This window comes from Mustela nivalis, assembly GCF_964662115.1.
Source record: "Mustela nivalis genome assembly, chromosome: 17".
NCBI classification, from domain to species: Eukaryota; Metazoa; Chordata; class Mammalia; order Carnivora; family Mustelidae; genus Mustela; species Mustela nivalis.
In genome coordinates this window covers 27411163-27431161 of record NC_139036.1, presented here as the reverse complement: position 1 = coordinate 27431161, position 19999 = coordinate 27411163, and the positions used below count along the sequence as shown (strand labels likewise).

The following is a 19999-nucleotide window of genomic DNA, read 5'->3' as shown; positions in this document are numbered from 1 at the left end:
GTCAAATAGATAAATAAAATCTTAAAAAAAAAAAAAAACAAAAAAAAAAAACGAATGTTCAAAATGGGGGTGCCTGTGTGGCTCATTCAGGTGATTCTTGATTTTGGCTCAGATCATGAACTAAGGGTCCTGAGATCAGCCCTTTCTTGGGCTCAGTGCAAAGTTTGCTTGTCCCTCTCCTCCCCACCTTCTCTCTCTCTCCAATAAATATATAGATACCTACATAAAATCTTTGAAAGAAAAGTTCTAACAAATGGAGAAAAGATTCTTAAATATAGAAAGCAAACTGGGAGCTCCTAGGTGGCTCTATCGGTTAAGCGTCCTGACTCTTGATTTTGACTCAGGTCATGATCTCAGGGTTGTGAAATCAAGCTCCATGTCAGTCTCTGCACTGATCAGGGAATCTGAAGTTTCTTTCCTTCTACCCCCCGCCCCAAGCAGGAGTTCTCTCTCTCAAATAAATAAATTTATTTAAAAAACAAAACAAAACAAACTGATAGTTACCAGAAGGGAGGTGAGTGTGGTAGGTGATTAAAATAGGTGAAGGGAATCAGGAATACACATTGTGATGAGCACTAAGTAATGTATAGAAATGTTGAGTCACTGTATTATACACTTGATACTAATATATATGTAAACTAAACTGGGATGAAAATTTAAAAAATGCACACATACACAAAGAATGTTTATAACAATGCTATTCATAAAAAACAAAAAGTATAAACTGTCTAAATGTCCATCAATAGAATTAATAAATAAATTGTGGAATAGTTACGTAGTTGAATATGATGCAGTGAAAATGAATGGGATTCCCTGGCTGGCTCAGTTAGTAGAGCATGTGATTCTTGATCTCAGGGTTGTGAGTTCAAGCACCAGATTGGGTGTAGAGCCCCCGGCAAAAAAAGAAAGGAAGAAAGAAAGAAAAGAAGAAAATGCATGAACTGCAGCTGTTTGACACCGTATGAATGGTGTCACAAGTATCACAAGTGATACTGAGTATAAGAAGCCAGTGATAGAAATATACACCAGAGGCTCCCCAACTTTCTCCCTTCCCAGCAGCTGGTTCATGGCATTCCTAGGCCAAAAGAAATACCTAACAGTTCTATTTATTAAGTAGTAGAAACAACCTAATAATACTTGTGCCCTAATAAGAGCCATTTAAAAAATAATGCACATAAGTTGAAAGAAAAAAATACTATTTTTACTTTATTGTTAAACATAATTACTTTTTTTTTTAAGATTTTATTTATTAGAGATTGAGAGCATGAGCAGTAGGGAGGGGGCAGAGGGAGAAGGAGAAGCAAACTGTTTGCTGATCAGGAAGCTGGCTGGCCGGCTGGATCCCAGGACTCCTGGATCATGACCTGCCAAACGGAGGGCAGATGCTTAACTAACTGAGCCACCCAGGTGCCCCATAACACAATTACTTATCACTGGGATGTGCATGTTCAGCACTGTACAACTTCTCAAATCTTGGAATCTTGTTGGATACCCACCACCTCATTTTCTATTCCACGATGAGTTTTTTTAAAAAAAGATTTTATTTATTTATCTGAGAGAGAGTATGGGGGTGGGGAGCAGGGCAGAGCAACAATCAGACTCCCCTCTGGGTGTGGATCCCAACATGGGGCTTGATCCCAGAACCCTGAGATAATGACCTGCTGTATACACTAGGGTAGAGATGCCAGAGCATATGAGTTAGAATAAAAAGCTTGCTACAAAGTAGTAGCAAGGTGCCCCAGTTCTATGTTGAGTTTTAAATGTTACTTATTACTGTAAGTTAACACTGAAAATGCAGCTTATTAACCAAGATTAGATGTCACTGAAAAGAATACAGCAGTCTAGTTAGTTGGTATGGTGTAACACAGATATCGGGTATCATTTCTCTCAAATTTAAAATTCCTTGCAGTTCCCGAGGCACCATTGGTGCAGTTTGGAAGCTGTGGGTATATTGTGTATGATTCCACTTATATAATTTATAAAAACACAGGATGCCTGGGTGGCTCAGTCAGTTAAGCATCTGAATCTTGATTCCAGCTCAGGTCATGATCTCAAGAGTAGTGGTGGGATCAAGCCCACTTTGGGCTCCACGCTGTTCATGGAGTCTGCTTGAGATTGATTCTCTCCATCTCCCTCTACCCTCCCAATCCTGTGCATGCATGCTCTTTTTCTCAAATAAATCTTTTTTTTTTTAAATGTGCAAAAACTAGCAAAACTAATCAAAAGTGTTGGAAGTCAGGAGAGGTTACCCTTGGAGGATAGTGATTACATAGGGGCACAAAGGAAGGTGTCTGAAATTCTGATAATATTCTGTTCCCTGATCTGGATGTGGGTTATGTGTGTGTTCACTTTGGGAAAATTCACTGTTAAATTTTAAATATGCGAGTTGTATGTTCTCTGTATATTTCAATTAAAAGGTTTTAAAAATATAACATTCATCCTCACTTATTGTCAAGGTTTAACGATTTAAGTCACTCATACCTTTTAACCACAATACTATTTAGAGGTGTGTTTTTTTTCCCCTACAGAAATGTTAGTTGAGTGTGGAGAAAGTTCACTCAGAGAGGATGTTTGATGTAGTGAACATCCATGTTTACTAGGATGTTCACTACATCAAACATCCAAACAATATTGTTTATGATGGCAAAAATTGGGTACAAACTATATGCTAATCAAATAAGAATGGACTATCGCACCGCAGTTACAAAGAATGAGAATGCTGTATACACTAGGGTAGAGATGCCAGAGCATATGAGTTAGAATAAAAAGCTTGCTACAAAGTAGTAGTAATAACATAATCCTCTTTGTTTTTGTTTTTGTTTTGTTTTTAGTAGAAGAATATATATGTATATTGTTGTTGTTGTTTTTTAAATAGTCTATATGCCTAGTGCGGAGCTTGAAATCATGACCTTGAGTTCAGGACTTAAGATCAAGAGTGAGATGCTCCACCGACTGAGCCACCCAAGTGCCCCTATATGTGTATGTTTCTGTGTGCATTGAAAAAAAAGAATCTAGAGGATCACAGAGTTTTAATGGTATTTATTCAAGGGGTAGGGCTGCAGTTGCTTTATAGTTTGCACATATATCCTTTCTGTTTTATTTTAATACTTGGATTTTTATAACCATATATTATTTTGATATATAAAAGAAATAAAATAGAATTTTTAAGGTATCTGGACACAAAATTGTTCTAAGAGGAGAATAGTCTAAAAACTGATACTCTCAAGGCACCTAGATGTCTCAGTGGGTTAAGCCTCTGCCTTCGGTCCAGGTAGTGATCTCAGGTCCTGGAATCCCCCCCGCATTGGGCTCTCTGCCTACTTGTGACCTCTCTCTCTGTGTCAAATAAATAAATAAAATCTTAAAAACAAAACAAAACTGATACTCTAAAATATTTGTCAGTGTGAACGGGATGTCCATGTAGCTTAATTAAACAAAATTAAAAATTTATTTAATTAAATAGTTGATTCAGTAGCTGACCAGATGAAGAACATGAGAAAAAGCGCTCATTCTCAAAATTAAGAAAAAGAATTAAGGGATGCCTGGGTGGGTCAGTGTGTTAAGCCTCTGCCTTCGGCTCAGGTCATGATCTCAGGGTCCTGGGATCAAGTCCCACATCAGGCTCTCTGCTTAGTGGGGAGTCTGCTTCCCCTCTCTTTCTGCCTGCTTGTGATCTCTATCTCTCTCTATCTCTCTCTGTCAAATAAATAAATAAATAAAATCTTAAAAAGAAAAAACAAAAACACAACTTAAAAAAGAAAGAAAAAGAATTAAAAACCAGATACAATGGAAAGGGGAAAGTAGCTTTTTAAAAAATATTTATTTATTTTAGAGAGAGCATGAACACACAAGAAGGGGGAGGGAGAGAGAATCTCAAGCAGACTCTCCTCTGAGCATTGCCCAGTGGTGGGTTCCATGTGGGGCTTGACCTTACAACCCTGAGATCACAATCAGAGCTGAAATCAAGAGTAGGCTGCTCAACCCACTGAGCCAACCAGGTGACCTAGAAAGTAATTTTTTTTTTAAATATTTTATTTACTGGGCGCCTGGGTGGCTCAGTGGGTTAAGCCGCTGCCTTCGGCTCAGGTCATGATCTCAGGGTCCTGGGATCGAGTCCCGCATCGGGTTCTCTGCTCAGCGGGGAGCCTGCTTCCCTCTCTCTCTCTCTCTGCCTGCCTCTCCGACTGCTTGTGATTTCTCTGTCAAATAAATAAATAAAATCTTTAAAAAAAAAAATATTTTATTTACTTATTTGACACAGAGAGAGAGATCACAAGTAGGCAGAGAGGCAGGCAGAGAGGAAGGGAAGCAGGCTCCCCGCTGAGCAGAGAGCCCGATTCGGGGCTCGATTCCAGGACCCCGGGATTATGACCCGAGCCAAAGGCAGAGGCTTTAACCCACTGAGCCACCCAGGTGCCCCTAATTTTTTTTTTTTTAAGATTTTATTTATTTGAGAGAGAGAGAGTGAGCAAGCAGTGGGGTAGGGCAGAGGGAGTGAGAGAGAGAGAGAGAGAGAGAAGCATAATCCCTGCTGAGCATGAAGCCTGATGCAGGGCTTGATCAGAGGACCCAGAGATCATGACCTGAGCCAAAGGCAGACACTTAACAGACTGAGGAGCCCAGGTGTCCCAGAAAGTAACTTCTTAAATTGTAGAATGGCTTCTTTAGAAGAGCTTGTATAATCGATGCTAATCTGTCTGAAAACCTTCCTAAAAGTGTTTTTAGGAAAATACAAATGACCAGACGAGAAGTTGATAGACTAAAAACCATGAAAGAAATTGAGAGATTATACTTCTTCCTTTGTCCATCTGCCTCCCATCTCAGCAAACAAACAAGAGCTCCCACTGACTTCAGGCACTTTCTTGAGTATATTCAAAGAAGAGTTGATGCTGATACTTAATTTGTTCCAAACCAACCTAATTCTTTCCAATTAATTAATTTAAAAAAGTAGAAAGAGGTCAACATAACATTGATACCTAAGCCTAAAATAGGAACAGATAGTATCTAGAAAGCCTCACATGTGGATTGTGAGGCAGAAATTCTAGATAAAATAATAATAGAATATTAATAGAACAGAACAACTATTATAATATAAAAGCCTAACTTCCTTCCTTAAGATTTTTAAAATTTATTTGACAGAGAGAGGGAGATAGAGGGAGCACACAAGCAGGGGGAGCTGCAGGCAGAGGGAGAAGGAGAATCAGGCTCCCCACTGATCAAGGAGCCCGATATAGGGCTTGATCCCAGGAACCTGGGGTCCTGATCTGAGCCGAAGGCAGATAGATGCTTAACCGACTGAGCCACCCAGGGACCCCTTAAGATTTTATTTATTTACTTATTTTAAATTTTGATTTATTTGACAAAGATCACAAGTAGGCATAGAGGCAGGCTGTGGGGTGGGGAAGCAGGCTCCCCGCTGAGCAGAGAGCCCCGCATCCCAGGACCCTGAGATCCTGACCCAAGCTGAAGGCAGAGGCCTAAGCCACCAAGCCACTCAGGTGTCCCTTAAGATTTTATTTTTAAGTAATCTCTGTACCCACTTTGGGGCTTGAACTTACAACCAAAAGTTGAATGCTCTACCAGGTGAGCCAGCCAGGTGCCCCCAGACTGATTTTTTTCTTTCCTCAATTGAAATATAGTTGAGTGTCATTAGATTTCTTTCTTTCTTTCTTTTTTTTTTTTAAGTGAAGACTTTCAGACTTATTTCTGGAGCGGTATACTGAGTAGTCAGTATTCCTCAAGTGCTGATTAGTGCAATTAAGAAATTTAAAGAAAAGAATAAATAGCCAACAAAATCAACTGAAGAACTAGAGCAATAAGATAATTCAGGGACACCTGGGTGGCTCAGTTATTTAAGTGTCCAGCTGTTGATTTTGGCTCAGGTCAAGATCTCAAGGTTGTTAGATAGGCCGACATTGGGCTCCCAGCTCAGTGCAGACTTGGCTTGGGATTCTCTCCCTCCACCCCTCTCACTGCTTGCACTTGGATGTGTGTGTGTATGTGTATGTCTGTCTTTCTCTCTCAAATAAATAAATCTTGGGGTGCCTGGGTGCCTCAGTCACTTAAGTGTCTGCCTTCAGCTCAGGTCATGATTCCACGATCCTAGGATTGAGCCCTATGTGAGGCTCCTTGCTCAGCTGGGAGCCTGCTTCTCCCTCTTCTTATGCCTTCCCTCTCTTGTGCTGTCTCTCTCAAATAAATAAATAAAATATTTTAAAATAAATAAATCTTTAAAGAGAAAAGATAATTCAGTGAGGGGGATCATTACACATTTATGATTTAAAATTCTAATTTTTAAAAAAGATTTTATTTGAGAGAGAAAGCATGAAGGAGAAGCAGACTGCCCACTGAGCAGGGGAAGCCTGATTGGGGGCTCAATCCCAGGACCCTGGGATCATGACCTGAGCTGCAGGCAGACACTTAACCAACTGAGCTACCCAGGTGCCCATTAAAATTCTATAATTTTTCTATATGCAGTATGGGAAAGAGTTTACTAAAAGTAACAACAGGAAAAATGCTGTGGAGTAAATCTAAAAAGGAGTGTACAGAAATCCAGAAGTTTTCAGTAAATGTAGAAGAGATGTACTTTGTTTCTAGCTTGAAAGATTCAGGATTTTAAAGATAAGATTTCTCTCTAAGGGTGTATATTCAGTATAGACTTAAAATCCCCAGAATATATTTTGGAACCAACTTTAAGAACTTAAAAATGTGGGGTTCCTGGGTGGCTCAGTGGGTTAAAGCCTCTGCCTTCGGCTCAGGTTGTGATCCTAGGGTCCTGAGATCGAGCCCTGCATTGGGCTCTCTGCTCAGCAGGGAGCCTACGTCCCCCTCTCTCTCTCTGCCTGCCTCTCTGCCTACTTGTGATCTCTATCAAATAAATAAATAAAATCTTTAAAAAAAACACAAAACTTAAAAATGTGAAGTGGAAGTAAAAGTTTTTAACTTACATAATGGAGTATTGAAGATTATGAAATACTCAAAACTCCTACAAATCAGTAAGAAAAAGAAGACTAAAAAGAAATGTGCCATTATGTTGACAGTGATCTTTTCCTAGGTGGTAAAATTGTTTTTTTTTTTTTTTAATAAATTCTTTCCCATATTTTCTAATTTTTCTAAAAATAAGTAATTCTGCAATCGGAGGAAACCAACTGCTTAAAGTTGGTTATCTAGAATACAGAATGGGTTTTTTCATAAAGACAAAACATATTTCTTAGAACTATACTACTGTTTTTCTACTGCCTCATGGGTCTACCTAATTTTCATCACAGTTTGGTAATGAAACTATTAAGAAGAGAAGCTCAGTAACTTATAACCAAATAACAGAGATCATGGTCACATACTGAGTTATAGATGGCTGGTGATTATCGATGTTACTGTTGTTAGATATTACTATTAACTAAATTAGACAATGGAAGACAAATGGTTTTCCATTTGTATCATAGTAGCTTCTACCAGCATTAACATAATCATGCAAATTATGTGACTGACCTTTCAAATGTGGGATAGAGTTACAGATTCTGGATACTAGATTTAAGTTCATCCTCACAATAGGGAAAAAACTCTTAATTTCTTGTTTAATGGATGTAGATCTAATAACATCTTCGTATGTGGACAGCATTATTAAGCTTTAGTAAAGGTTTGCCCTCTTAAAATTTGAGTGTTAACTGCTCCTTTTACTTTTTAATAATAAGAACTTGTTCACTTAACCTTTTGGCTTACTTAGCAATAAGCAAAGCATTTACCCTGCAAGATACGAGTATGTTGGTCAGTTGTATTTAAAAAAAAAAAAGTATGCCATAGAACCAGTGAACGTAGAGCAACTAAGAAATTAAAATGTTAATAAGAAGCAAGACATTTAAGTGTTAGCTTACCTTCAGAAGAAGGCATTTACCTTTTAATTACATGTATGTTATGTTGAAACACTTCTATGGTACTTGCTTTAATTCAGGAATTTCTAATCCAGGATTACAATGTAATCAGTTACAGAACTTTACATATAATATACAACATAAGACCAAAGGAGGAACTAGAGTATATTATGCTAAGCAAAATAAATCAGAGAAAGATAAATATCAAATGATTTCACTTAAATATGGGACTTAAGAAACAAAACAGAGGAACGTAGAAGAAGGAAAGGAAAACTAAAACAAGATAAAAAGAGAGGGAGGCAAACCATAAGAGACCCTTAACTACAGTAACGAACTAAGGACTGCTGGAGGGGAGGTTGGTGGGGAGAATGGGGTAATTGTGTGATGGGCATGAAGGCAAGCAGTTGATATAAGGAGCCCTGGGTGTTATATGCAACTGATGAATCACTACATTTTGCCCCTGAAATGAATTCTACACTGTATGTTAACTAACTTGAATTTAAATAAAATCTCTTTAAAAAAGGACCAAAGGAAATGAATATTAAGTTATATTCCAATGTGAGTTTTTTCGGAGCTACATTTCAGATGAATTTTGAAATTAGAGAACAAGAATAAATGTATCTTATAAGTGAAGATAGTACATGTGTATTTTTTTTTTAAGATTTTATTTATTTATTTGACAGAGACCACAAGTAGGCAGAGAGGCAGGCAGAGAGAAAGGAGGAAGCAGGCTCCCCGCTGAGCAGAGAGCCCAATGCGGGGCTCAATCCCAGAATCCTGGGATCATGACCGGAGCCAAAGGTGGAGGCTTTAACCCACTGAGCCACCCAGGCACCCCCAGTACATGTGTATTTAATTAAACAAAATATTGCTGATTTTACTTACTTTAGAGGTAAAGGATATATTTGGAAATAAAGGATACATACTTTTTAAAAACTTTTTATTGAAAAAAACTAAACACAAGGGCGCCTGGGTGGCTCAGTCTATTAAGTGTCTGCCTTCAGCGCAGTTATGATCTCAGGGTCCTGGAATCAGGTCCCACATCAGGCTCTCTGCTCAGCAGAGTGTCTGCTTCTCTTTCTCCCACTCTCCCTCTGTCCTTTACCTCTCCCTCCCTCTCTCTCTCTCTCAAATAAATAAATAAAATCTTAAAAAAAAAAAAAAACCTGAGTGAAAAAAATGAAACATTAAGGTGGATAAAATGGGGTGCTTGGGTAACTCATTCAGTTAAGCATCTGCCTTCAGCGCAGGTCATGGTCCAGGGATCGAGTCCCATGTCAGGCTCCCTGCTTGGCATGGAGTCCGTCTCTCACTCTCCCTCCTCCCCTTGTTCCTGCTCTCTCTCACTTGCTCTTTCTCAAATAAATAAAATCTTTTTTTTTTTTTTTTTTTTTTTAAGGTAGATATGGGGGCACCTGGGTGGCTCAGTGGGTTAAAGCCTCTGCCTTTGGCTCAGGTCATGATCCCAGGATCCTGGGATCAAGCCCCACATATGGGGCTCTCTGCTCCTCGGGGAGCCAGCTTCCTCCTCTTTCTCTCTCTCTGCCTCTCTGCCCACTTGTGATCTCAGTCTATCAAATAAATAAATAAATAAAATCTTAAAAAAAAAAAAAAAAGAAAGTAGATATAAAAATGGGTCTCCATGTGTCCCTCCTCCAGCTTTAACAGTTAACCATTTTTGGCCAGTCCTGTTGGTAAATCTATTCTACCACATCCCCCTTTCCTATACTATAAGGAAGCAAATCTAAGCTTCGTGTAATTTCATTTGTCAATGTTTTAGTAGCTACCATAGTATTATAACACCTAAAAAAATTAATAATTAAACTTACTGTTATTAAATGTCTAGTCATTGTTCCACTTTTCACTTTCAAATGTTAAGTGTGTATGTATTTTTACAGTTTGCTTATTTGGATCAGGATCCAGATAAGTTCTCTACCTTGGCTGTTGGTTGATCTCTCAAGTCTCTCTTGATCTGTAGGTTCCCTTTCCTTTCATGTTTCCATTGAAGAAACATGATCCTTTGTCCTGTAGACACTACAGAGTTTCCTGTGGTCTAGAGTTCAGTGATCATGATATAAAACATTTTCATCATCCCTTCTGGGTGTTTTAACCTTTGTCTCTGTGGGGACTTCATGGGTTTTACCGATTTCAGACCAGTTTTTAATACCAGGTTCTGGGATTGGGATCTGTAAATCATTTAGGTAGCATGAATTGGGGCTGATTATTCATTGCCTTAGGTTGGAGGTCTCGGTTTTTCATAACAGACTTTGAAGGCTGTGAATGTTTTTGACTTTTTTATTTCTGGCTTAGGTAGGTGGTTCAGCTCCAGGTCCCTTTGCTTAAATAGGATCTGCTGCCTGGACTCCTTCCTATCTGGTGTTTGCACCCTACATAGCCATTCCAAGGTATAACCTGTTCTGTTTTTCTTCCTTCCTGGCTGTTTTTGAGTTTGTGTCTTCTTAATTTTTGACAACTGTGAAGTTTTCGTTCTTGGTTTCAAACTCAGCTATTTATCCAAAAGTTATTTTCTGATACTTTATTCAGCATTTCCCTTTGTTTGAGAAGAAGCTGGAAGCTTTTGATAAGGTATCTCTGCTATCTGCCCTATTGCCACAAGCTTTACTCCTGTTCCTCTTCAAAACTCAGCTGAAATTTTTCTTAGGGTAGATACAGATATTTTATTGGTGCTACTTAAATATTTTGCTTACCTCTGTTGTATAATCTGTGAACATTATGTTTCTGCTCTAACAGATTTTATGGGGTGTTTCTGGTTTTTTTTTTTTTTTTTTTTTTTTTTAGATCAGAGGACAATTACTGACTTTTTATTCCTGTAGTGATAGTCACCACTATATCTCTGATACCTAGCACAGTGTCTTACACAAATGTTCCTAATACTTACTATCTTGATGAAAACCAATAATAAATAAAATATTCCTGGCTATAGTTTTCTTGCCTTTGATGTGAAAAATCACAAAGACAAAACAGGTTCAGTAAGCTAAAAGTTTCATGAATATGCCAGGGTGCTTTGTAAAACATCAAGTGTTAAAATAGGAAACCACCTATTTTTGTATATAAATTTAAGCAGCTGTTATTTAGATTTTGTTCTTGATTTTTCCATTTAGGTCCTGGCAGTTTATGTTCTTCATCATTAGCGTATTTAATTTGCATTCACGTTTGTTCTCAGAGTTTATTCCGTGAGCACTCTTCTATACAGAGCACCATAGAGACAGAACATGAGATTTATGCCTGACAAGGTGCTTACAGTGTGGTTGGGAGGCAGAAGTAACTATGTATGAAGCTGGGGCTTTTCCCTAGGTGTCAACTTTTTTTTTTTTTTAAACATGTTATTTATTTATTTGACAGAGAGCAAGGGAGAGAGAGAGCAAGCACAAGCAGGGAGAACGGCTTCTCACAGAGCAGGGAGCCAGATGTGGGGTCCAATCCCAGGACCCTGGGATCATGACCTGAGCTGAAGGCAGCTGCTTAATCAACTGAGCCACCCAGGCACCCCAATGTCTGCTTCTTTAGATGAATTTGGGTACTTTGTTTCTTGTAAGGTTGGGTTTCATCCAAAATAGATCACTACCAGTTTGGATTATGGATTCAGAAAGCACTGAATGTGTACTAATACTAGGCACTTGTGCTAGGTCTTGGGGATATAGTGGTAACAGTGGTCACCTCATAAAGTGTAGAGCGTAATGGACTGACATGTTTAACAAGTTGGGTGAATGTATGATGCATGTCTTGATGCTACTATGGGGGAAAAATAAAATATGTCATGATACAATATTAACAGGGAACAACAGAATTTAGACTGGGGAGTCAAGGGAAGGTCTCTGTGAGGAAGCGACATATTAGTTGAGGCCATTAGGAAGAGTTACAGATTAACCAGGCAAAGAATCGTGGTACTAGTACTTCATATGGCCTCAGTTGTGTGTGTGCAAAAGTCATGAGGTAAGATAGAGCTAAAGGAAAACTAATGTGGCAGAATGTGAGGGACAGGGAGAAAGAATGGTGGTAAAAGATGAGGTTTGAAAAATAGGCAGGAGGGGTGCCTGGGTGATCAGTGGATTGGGCCGCTGCCTTCGGCTCAGGTCCTGATCCCAGAGTCATGGGATCAATCCCCGCATCAGGCTCTCTGCTCAACGGGGAGCCTGCTTCCTCCTCTCTCTCTGCCAGCCTCTCTGCCTGCTTATGATCTCCGTCTGTCAAATAAGTAAATAAAATATTAAAAAAAAAGAAGAAGAAAGAAAAAAATAGGCAGGAGTCAGAGGACTTTCAGAGACTCTTAAGACCACATTAAAGATTTTGAATTACATTCACATTGACACCACCATTGAAAATTTTTAAACAAGGAATGGTATGAAATAATTTACATTTTAAAAAGATCGTTCTTGGGGCGTCTGGGTGGCTCAGTGGGTTAAGCCTCTGCCTTCGGTTTAGGTCATGATCTCAGGATCCTGGGATCGAGCCCCACATCGGGCTCTCTGCTCCGCGGAGAGCCTGCTTCCTCCCTCTCTCTCTGTCTGTCTCTCTGCCTACTTGTGATCTCTCTCTCTGTGTCAAATAAATAAATAAAATCTTTAAAAATAAATAAATAAAAAGATCATTCTTGGTGCTGTTTGGACAGTTGACTAGAAATGGACAAGAGTGCAAATGGAGAAGCCAGTTTTTATCAAACCTTTGCAGTAATCCAGGTGAAAGATTTGAAATAGAAACCCTATCTCATGGGTGTACAGTTTATTGACTATAGTCCAGATTTCTAAAAAACATGCGTATATATGATGGTAGATATATAATTTAAAAACAAAAGTGGAGGTGTAGTATTCAGACTTTGCTGAAACTTGTTCATTTTTTGTGTCATGGTAATTTTCCTTGATAACTCCTTTTCATTTCTGAAGATTTTTGCTCCTTAATGACTCTTAAAAAGGGGTTAACAGTTCAAATATGAGTGAGGTACACAAGTTTCATAGATTGTGTCTGTGTGTGACTTTTCATAGTTACTTTTAGACAATAGTGTGAACTCAGTTTCTTTCTTTCTTTTTTTTTTTTTTTTCTAAACCTTTCCAAGTTTTTGTTGTTGGGAATTAACCTAGATTATTTTGTATGCTAATTTGATGTCTAGACTAAGCTGTTCATTCTTAGCCTGTGGTGATCTTGAATTGGCTGGGAAAGCACCCGTGCTAATTAAAAATCCCTTGGGTTAAGGAAGACTTTCATCCCCATCTTTACCTCCCAAAGAGTTTTCTGGGTTTGGGACTGTTTTGCATTGCCGTTGCAATAGTTTTTTCCTTTGGTATGTTACAAGATTTTTACTCTTGTCTTTGGAAGCCTTTGCTTCTAAAACATCACCAGGAGTTCATTCCTTTGTGTCTTAAAGATATTAACTCTTATATGTGTGTATTATTAATTTTACTCAGTTTTGTTATATTTAAAATTGTTTATAATATTCTATATTTATGGGCATTTTAAGGTTTTGTGTAATCATTTATCTCTTACTTTATGATTTTTGCCTTTGTTATGTTTTGAAAGGCAATGTTACCAGGTGACTTTTATCACTACTGTGATTTAAGTTGAAAAAAAAATTTTTTTGCTATATTTAATCAGGAGGCATCTTACTTTGCTTCCCCATTTTTATGTACTCTTTATTAGCTACTTCAGTGATTTAAAAATTTTTTCTTTCATCATATGTTGATTTTTGCATTTTGGTACATTCATTGGTCTGTCTTCATACCTGTATAGTATTGTTATAGGTGGGGTTTTTGTTGTTGTTTTTTTGTTTTTTTATTTTTTAAGTGGGGGAGAGGGGCAGAGACCGAGAATCTTTTTTTTCTTTTTAAGATTTTATTTATTTATTTGATAGATCACAAGTAGGCAGAGAAGCAGGCAGAGACAGAGAGAGGGGAAAGCAAACAGGCTCCCCGCTGAGTAGAGAGCCCAATGCAGGGCTAGATCCCAACACTCTGGGATCATGACCTGAGCCACCCAGCTGCCCCGACAGAGAGATTTTTTTTTTTTTTTTTCAGAGAGAGAATTTTAAGCAGACTCCATGCCCAGCACGAGCTGGCTGTGGGGCTTGATCTCACAACCCTGAGATCATGACCTGAGCTGAAATCAAGAGTTGTATTGACTGAGCCATCCAGGCACCCCTGTTCTAGTTGTATTTTATTGTCTGTTTTTGATTCTGTTGGGAGGTAATTTATCTACTTCTAAAAATAAGCTATTTTTCCTTATTTTCCTTAAAGAACCAATAGCTAAAAGTAGTTGATCAGAGTCCTTTAATAGCCTCCTTATTCATTGCATACAGAATATGAAACACCGTTGGGGTGCCTCGGTGGCTTCATTGGTTAAGCGTCTATCTTGGGTTCAGGTCATGATCCCATGACGTGTCTTGCGTGGGACTTCTTGTTCAGTGGGGAGCCTGTTTTTCCCTCTGCCAGCCACTCTCCCCTGCTTGTGTGCACTCACACTTGCTATTGCTGTCTCTGGCAAATAAATAAAATCTTTAAAAAAAAATATGGAACACTAAGAATAAACTGAAATCAGTCACATTTTAAAAATCTAACGAAATCAGTACCAAGAACTCGACTGTATAAGCCATATGAATCTATGAAGGAATTACTCTTTAAATCTTCTACTCTATAAATTTTTAAACATTACCCTCTTATGTGTACTCTTAGTTCCTGATAGATTATCTTCAAGAGGCAGTCTAGTGTAAGTTATTAAGAACATGGATGTAGGGACGCCTGGGTGGCTCAGTGGGTTAAGCCGCTGCCTTCGGCTCAGATCATGATCTCAGGGTCCTGGGATCAAGACCCGCATCGGGTTCTCTGCTCAGCATGGAACCTGCTTCCTCCTCTCTCTCTGCCTGCCTCTCTGCCTACTTGTGATCTCTGTCAAATAAATAAATAAAATCTTAAAAAAAAAAAAAAAAAAGGAACATGGATGTAAAGACAGACTTCCTGGGGCCAAATTTGTATTTTACCACTTCTTAATTGTGAGGTTTTGATCAGGTTATTTAACATGCCTCGATTTCCTTAACTGTGAAAGATAGAAGAATTACTTACGAAAAGTACTTAGAACAGTGCCCGGCACATACTAGATCTTTGTAAGCATTAAATGCTATTTTTAATCTGAATTAGTGTCCAGAAATTTTGTTCATAGAATGTGTAAATTTGCTTTTTTTTTGCATAAACCTGATAAGGATAATTTGAAGCAAATCATTAAACTCTTCCCAGAATTGAAATATGAACCCATTTTTAGCTAGAAAAATTGAATAGTTGAGTAAAGGGGGGCTGTTATGTTAATAAGGGCATGTTTATGATATATTTATAACTTTAACTAAGGAAATAACTTCTCTAAATTTTAGTTTCAAGGGGCGCCTAAATGGCTCAGTGGGTTAAGCCTCTGCCTTCGGCTCAGGTCATGATCTCAGGGTCCTGGGATCAAGCCCAGCATCAGGCTCTTTGCTCAGCGGGGAGCCTGTTTCCCTCTCTCTCTGCCTGCCTCTCAGCCTACTTGTGATCTCTGTCTGTCAAATAAATAATCTTAAATTTTAGTTTTGAACCCCATTTAGTAGGATATATACATTTCTAGTCATTAAAGGGATATTTTGAGTTGTAGAACATACAAGTTTGTCTCTTTTTGACCTAGTGAGTATAGGCAAAAAGTTGTACAACTTGTTTTCATTTCTCCTATCTTAAAAGAAATGCTAACCCTTAAGTTTGCTAATGATGAGTTATTTTGGTAAGCAGAAATTTTTTTGTTCTGTACTGTTTTTGGAGTGTGTATATATTTATTTTGTTAAGTACATTTGTTTTTCTGACCCATATCAGAAATTTATCACATTGTTAAGCTCCTGAATAGGGCTTATGTTATAAATACTCAGATTTATTTTCCCTGAGTTATTCTCTGTTGGTTGATTAGTCAAAGTATGACAGTGGTTAGTAACACTGAATTTTACTTTGTACATTCCTAGAAGCTCTTACTATAGCAGAAAACATAATAACCTCCAAAATGAACAAATCTTTCCTTATAAAGTTTTACTGTTTTTTGTTTTTTCAATTTTTCTTAATTAACATATAATGTAATATTTGCCTCAGGGGTACAGGTGTGTGACTCATCAGGCTTACACACTCTACAGCAGTCACCATAGCATATACCCTCCCTAGTGTCCATAACCCAACCACCCTGTCTTTCCCCCCTGCAACACTCAGTTTGTTTTGTGAGATTATGGTTTTCTCTTATGGTTTGTTTCCCTCCTGATCCCATCTTTTCCTTCCTTACCCCTCAAACCCCCCACTTTGCCTCTCAAATTCCTCTTATCAGGGAGATCATATGATAATTGTCTTTCTCTGACTAACTTATTTCGCTCAGCATAATACCCTCTAGTTCCATCCACATCATCACAAATGGCAAGATTTCATTTCTTTTGGTGGCTGCATAGTATTCCATTGTATATATATATACCACATCTTCTTTATCCGTTTATCTGTTGATGGACATCTAGGTTTTTTCCATAGTTTGACTATTGAGGACATTGCTGCTATAAACATTCGGGTGCGTGTGCTCCTTTGGATCACTACATTTGTATCTTTAGGGTAAATACCTGGTAGTGCAATTGCTGGGTTGTAGGGTAGCTCTATTTTCAACTTTTTGAGGAACCTCCATGCTGTTTTCCAGAGTGGCTGCAACAGCTTGCATTCCCACCAACAGTGTAGGAGGGTTCCCCTTTCTCTACATCCTCGCCAGCATCTGTCATTTCCTGATTTGTTAATTTTAGCCATTCTGACTGGTGTGAGGTGGTATCTCATTGTGGTTTTGATTTGTATTTCCCTGATGCCAAGTGATGTGGAGCACTTTTTCATGTGTCTGTTGGCTATCTGGATGTCTTCTTTGTAGAAATGTCTGTTCATGTCCTCTGCCCATTTCTTGATTGGATTATTTGTTCTTTGGGTGTTGAGTTTGATAAGTTCTTTATATATTTTGGACACTGGCCCTTTATCTGATATATCCTTTGCAAATAATCTTCTCCCATTCTGTCAGTTGTCTTTTGGTTTTGTTGACTGTTTCCTTTGCTGTGCAAAAGCTTTTAATCTTGATGAAGTTCTACTAGTTTATTTTTGCCCTTGCTTCCCTTGCCTTTGGCAATGTTTCGATGAAGAAGTTGCTGTGGCTGAGGTCGAAGAGGTTGCTGCCTGTGTTCTCCTCAAGGATTTTGATGGATTTCTGTCTCACATTGAGGTCTTTCATCCATTTGGAGTCTATTTTTGTGTGTGGTGTAAGGTAATGGTCCAGTTTCATTTTTCTCCATGTGGCTGTTCAATTTTCCAAACACCATTTGTTGAAGAGACTGTCTTTTTTCCATTGGACATTCTTTCCTGCTTTGTTGAAGATCCGTTGACCATAGAGTTGAGGGTCCATTTCTGGGCTCTCTGTTCTGTTCCATTGATCTGTGTGTCTGTTTTTGTGCTAGTACCATACTGTCTTCATGATGACAGCTTTGTAATAAAGCTTGAAGTCTGGAATTGTGATGCCACCAACTTTGGCTTTCTTTTTCAACATTCCTCTGTCTTTTCTGGTTCCATATAAATTTTTTGGTTCTTTTTTGGTTCCAGGTCTTTTCTGGTTCCATATAAATTTTAAGATTATTTGTTCCATTTCTTCGAAAAAAATTGATGGTACCTTGATGGGGATTGCATTAAACATGTAGATTGCTTTAGGTAGCATAGATACTTTCACAATATCTGTTCTTCCAATCCATGAGCATGGAACATTTTTCCATTTCTTTATGTGTCATTCTCAATTTCTTTCATGAATACTTTATAGTTTTCTGAGTACAAAGCCTTTTCCTCTTTGGTTAGGTTTATTCCTAGGTATCTTTTGGTATTGGGTACAATTGGAAATGGGATTGACTTCTTAATTTCTCTTTCTTCTATTTTGTTGTTGGTGTATAGAAATGCAACTGATTTCTGTGCGTTGATTTTATATCCTGACACTTTACTGAATTCTTATACAAATTCTAGCAAATTTGGAGTGGAGTCTTTTGGCTTTTCCATAGAAAGTATCATATCATCTGTAAAGAGTGACAGTTAAACTTCTTCTTTGCCAATTTGGACGCCTTTAATTTCTTTTTGTTGTCTGATTGCTGAGGCAAGGACTTCTAGTACTATGTTAAATAGCAGTGGTGATAATGGACATCCCTGCCGTGTTCCTGACCTTAGCCGAAAAGCTGTGTTTTTCTCCATTGAGAATGATATTTGCTGTGGGTTTTTCATAGATGGCTTGGATGATATTGAGGAATATACCCTCTGTCCCTACACTTTGAAGAGTTTTGATCAAGAAAGGATGCTGTACTTTGTCAAATGCTTTTTCAGCATCTATTGAGAGTATCATGTGGTTCTTGTTCTTTCTTTTATTAATGTATTGTATCACATTGATTGATTTGCGGGTGTTGAACCAACCTTATAGCCCTGGAACAAATCCCACTTGGTTGTGGTGAATAACCTTTTAATGTACTGTTGGATCCTATTGACTAGTAGTTTGGTGAAAATTTTCACATCTGCATTCATCAAGGATGTTGGTCTATAATTTTTTGATGGGGTCTTTGTCTGGTTTGGGGATCAAGGTAATGCTGGCCTCATAAAATGAGTTTGGCAGTTTTCCTTCCATTTCTATTTTTTTGGAACAGTTTCAGGAGAATAGATAGTAATTTTTCTTTAAATATTTGGTAGAATTCCCCTGGGAAGCCCTTTGGCCCTGGGCTCTTGTTTGTTCGGAAATTTTTGATGACTGCTTCAATCTCCTTACTGGTTATGGGTCTGTTCAGGTTTTCTGTTTCTTCCTGGTTCAGTTTTGGTAGTTGTTTTGGGGGTTTGTTTTGTTTTAAGATTATTTATTTATTTGACACAGAGAGGGAGATCAGAAGTAGGCAGAGAGGCAGGCAGAGGGGGGCCTGGCAGCAGGCTCCCTGCTGAGCAGAGAGCCCCATGCGGGGCTCGATACCAGGAGCCTGAGATCATGACCTGAGCCAAAGGCAGAGGCTTTAACCCACTGAGCCACCCAGGCGCTCCCAGTTTTGGTAGTTTATACATCTCTAGGAATGCATCCATTTTAAAGTTTTACTGTTAGTACGACTATCTGACCATTTTATGTGGAAACATTTCTGCCTTTTCTTCCTGAGCATTTGGTGGTCCCTTATCTGTTCTCCCCTTCAGGAGTTAGGGATTTTTCAGAGTTGTCCGTATTGATTTGCATTAAAGTATCTACCTAATTTGACCTGGCTTCCATTGAGACTAGTGATTGGCCCAAGAACTAGCTGACTGAGCTTGTGGTATATTTTCTTAGCACAAAGTTAATGGCCCATTTGACAAATGAATTCTAGATCTTGTCCTCTTTCTGAAACCCATGTTCTATCAACTGAGCTAAGAGTTAAGTGCCTATAAAGTGAATTAATGAAACAAAATTCAAGCCTTCTAAGGTACTGTATTTATAAAATACATATAAATTCAAAAGCTGGTGAAGCTGGAGTGGGGCAGAGGTATTTATTTGTCTCTTTTTAACTGTGTGCATGTATTATTCATGATAAACATTTAACACATTTGTTAAAATTTTCTGCCCCCCCCCCTTTTTTAAAGATTTTTATTTTAAGTAATCCCTACACCCAATGTGGGGCCTGAACTCACAACCCCAAGATTGAGCTGCATGTTCTACCTAACCAACCAGCATCCCTAAAATGTCATTTTTAAAAGATGTTCTAAGGGTGCCTGGGTGGCTCAGTCAGTTTAGTGCTTAACTCTTCCTTTCAGATCTGGTCATGATCTCCAGGTCGTGAGATCACGTTCCTCCCTCAGTGTGGAGTTGGCTTCAGATCCTCTTCCTCTCCCTCTGCCCCCCTCTCCCACAGATTCACTTGCACTCTCTATCTCTCTCTCAAACAAATAAATGTTTGAAACAAAAGTTCTAAAAAGGCAAAATGAATAAATGATTGTGACATGATTAGAAATCCTACCATCTTGGATTACTTTGTGGTTTTAGTTCTTTTTTCATCCTGGAATACTTTATTTATTACTATTTTTTAAAGACTTTATTTATTTGAGAGAGTCAGAAAGAGTGCGGGAGAGAGCACAGAG

General features: G+C 38.4%; 2 protein-coding genes across 2 annotated transcripts in view; both read left to right on the top strand.

Annotated features, from left to right (window-relative positions):
- The window catches only part of LOC309852241 (uncharacterized protein), a gene marked incomplete at its 5' end in the record, with an annotated part of 92589 nt that extends 77330 nt beyond the window's left edge, over positions 1-15259 (top strand). Inside the window, one exon of the mRNA XM_082708531.1 lies at positions 14806-15259. The remainder of the gene's footprint in view (positions 1-14805) is intronic.
- Positions 1-19999, top strand: part of APPBP2 (amyloid beta precursor protein binding protein 2) — a 60041-nt gene that overhangs the window by 8010 nt on the left and 32032 nt on the right. The gene's annotated exons all lie outside the window — the stretch shown is intronic.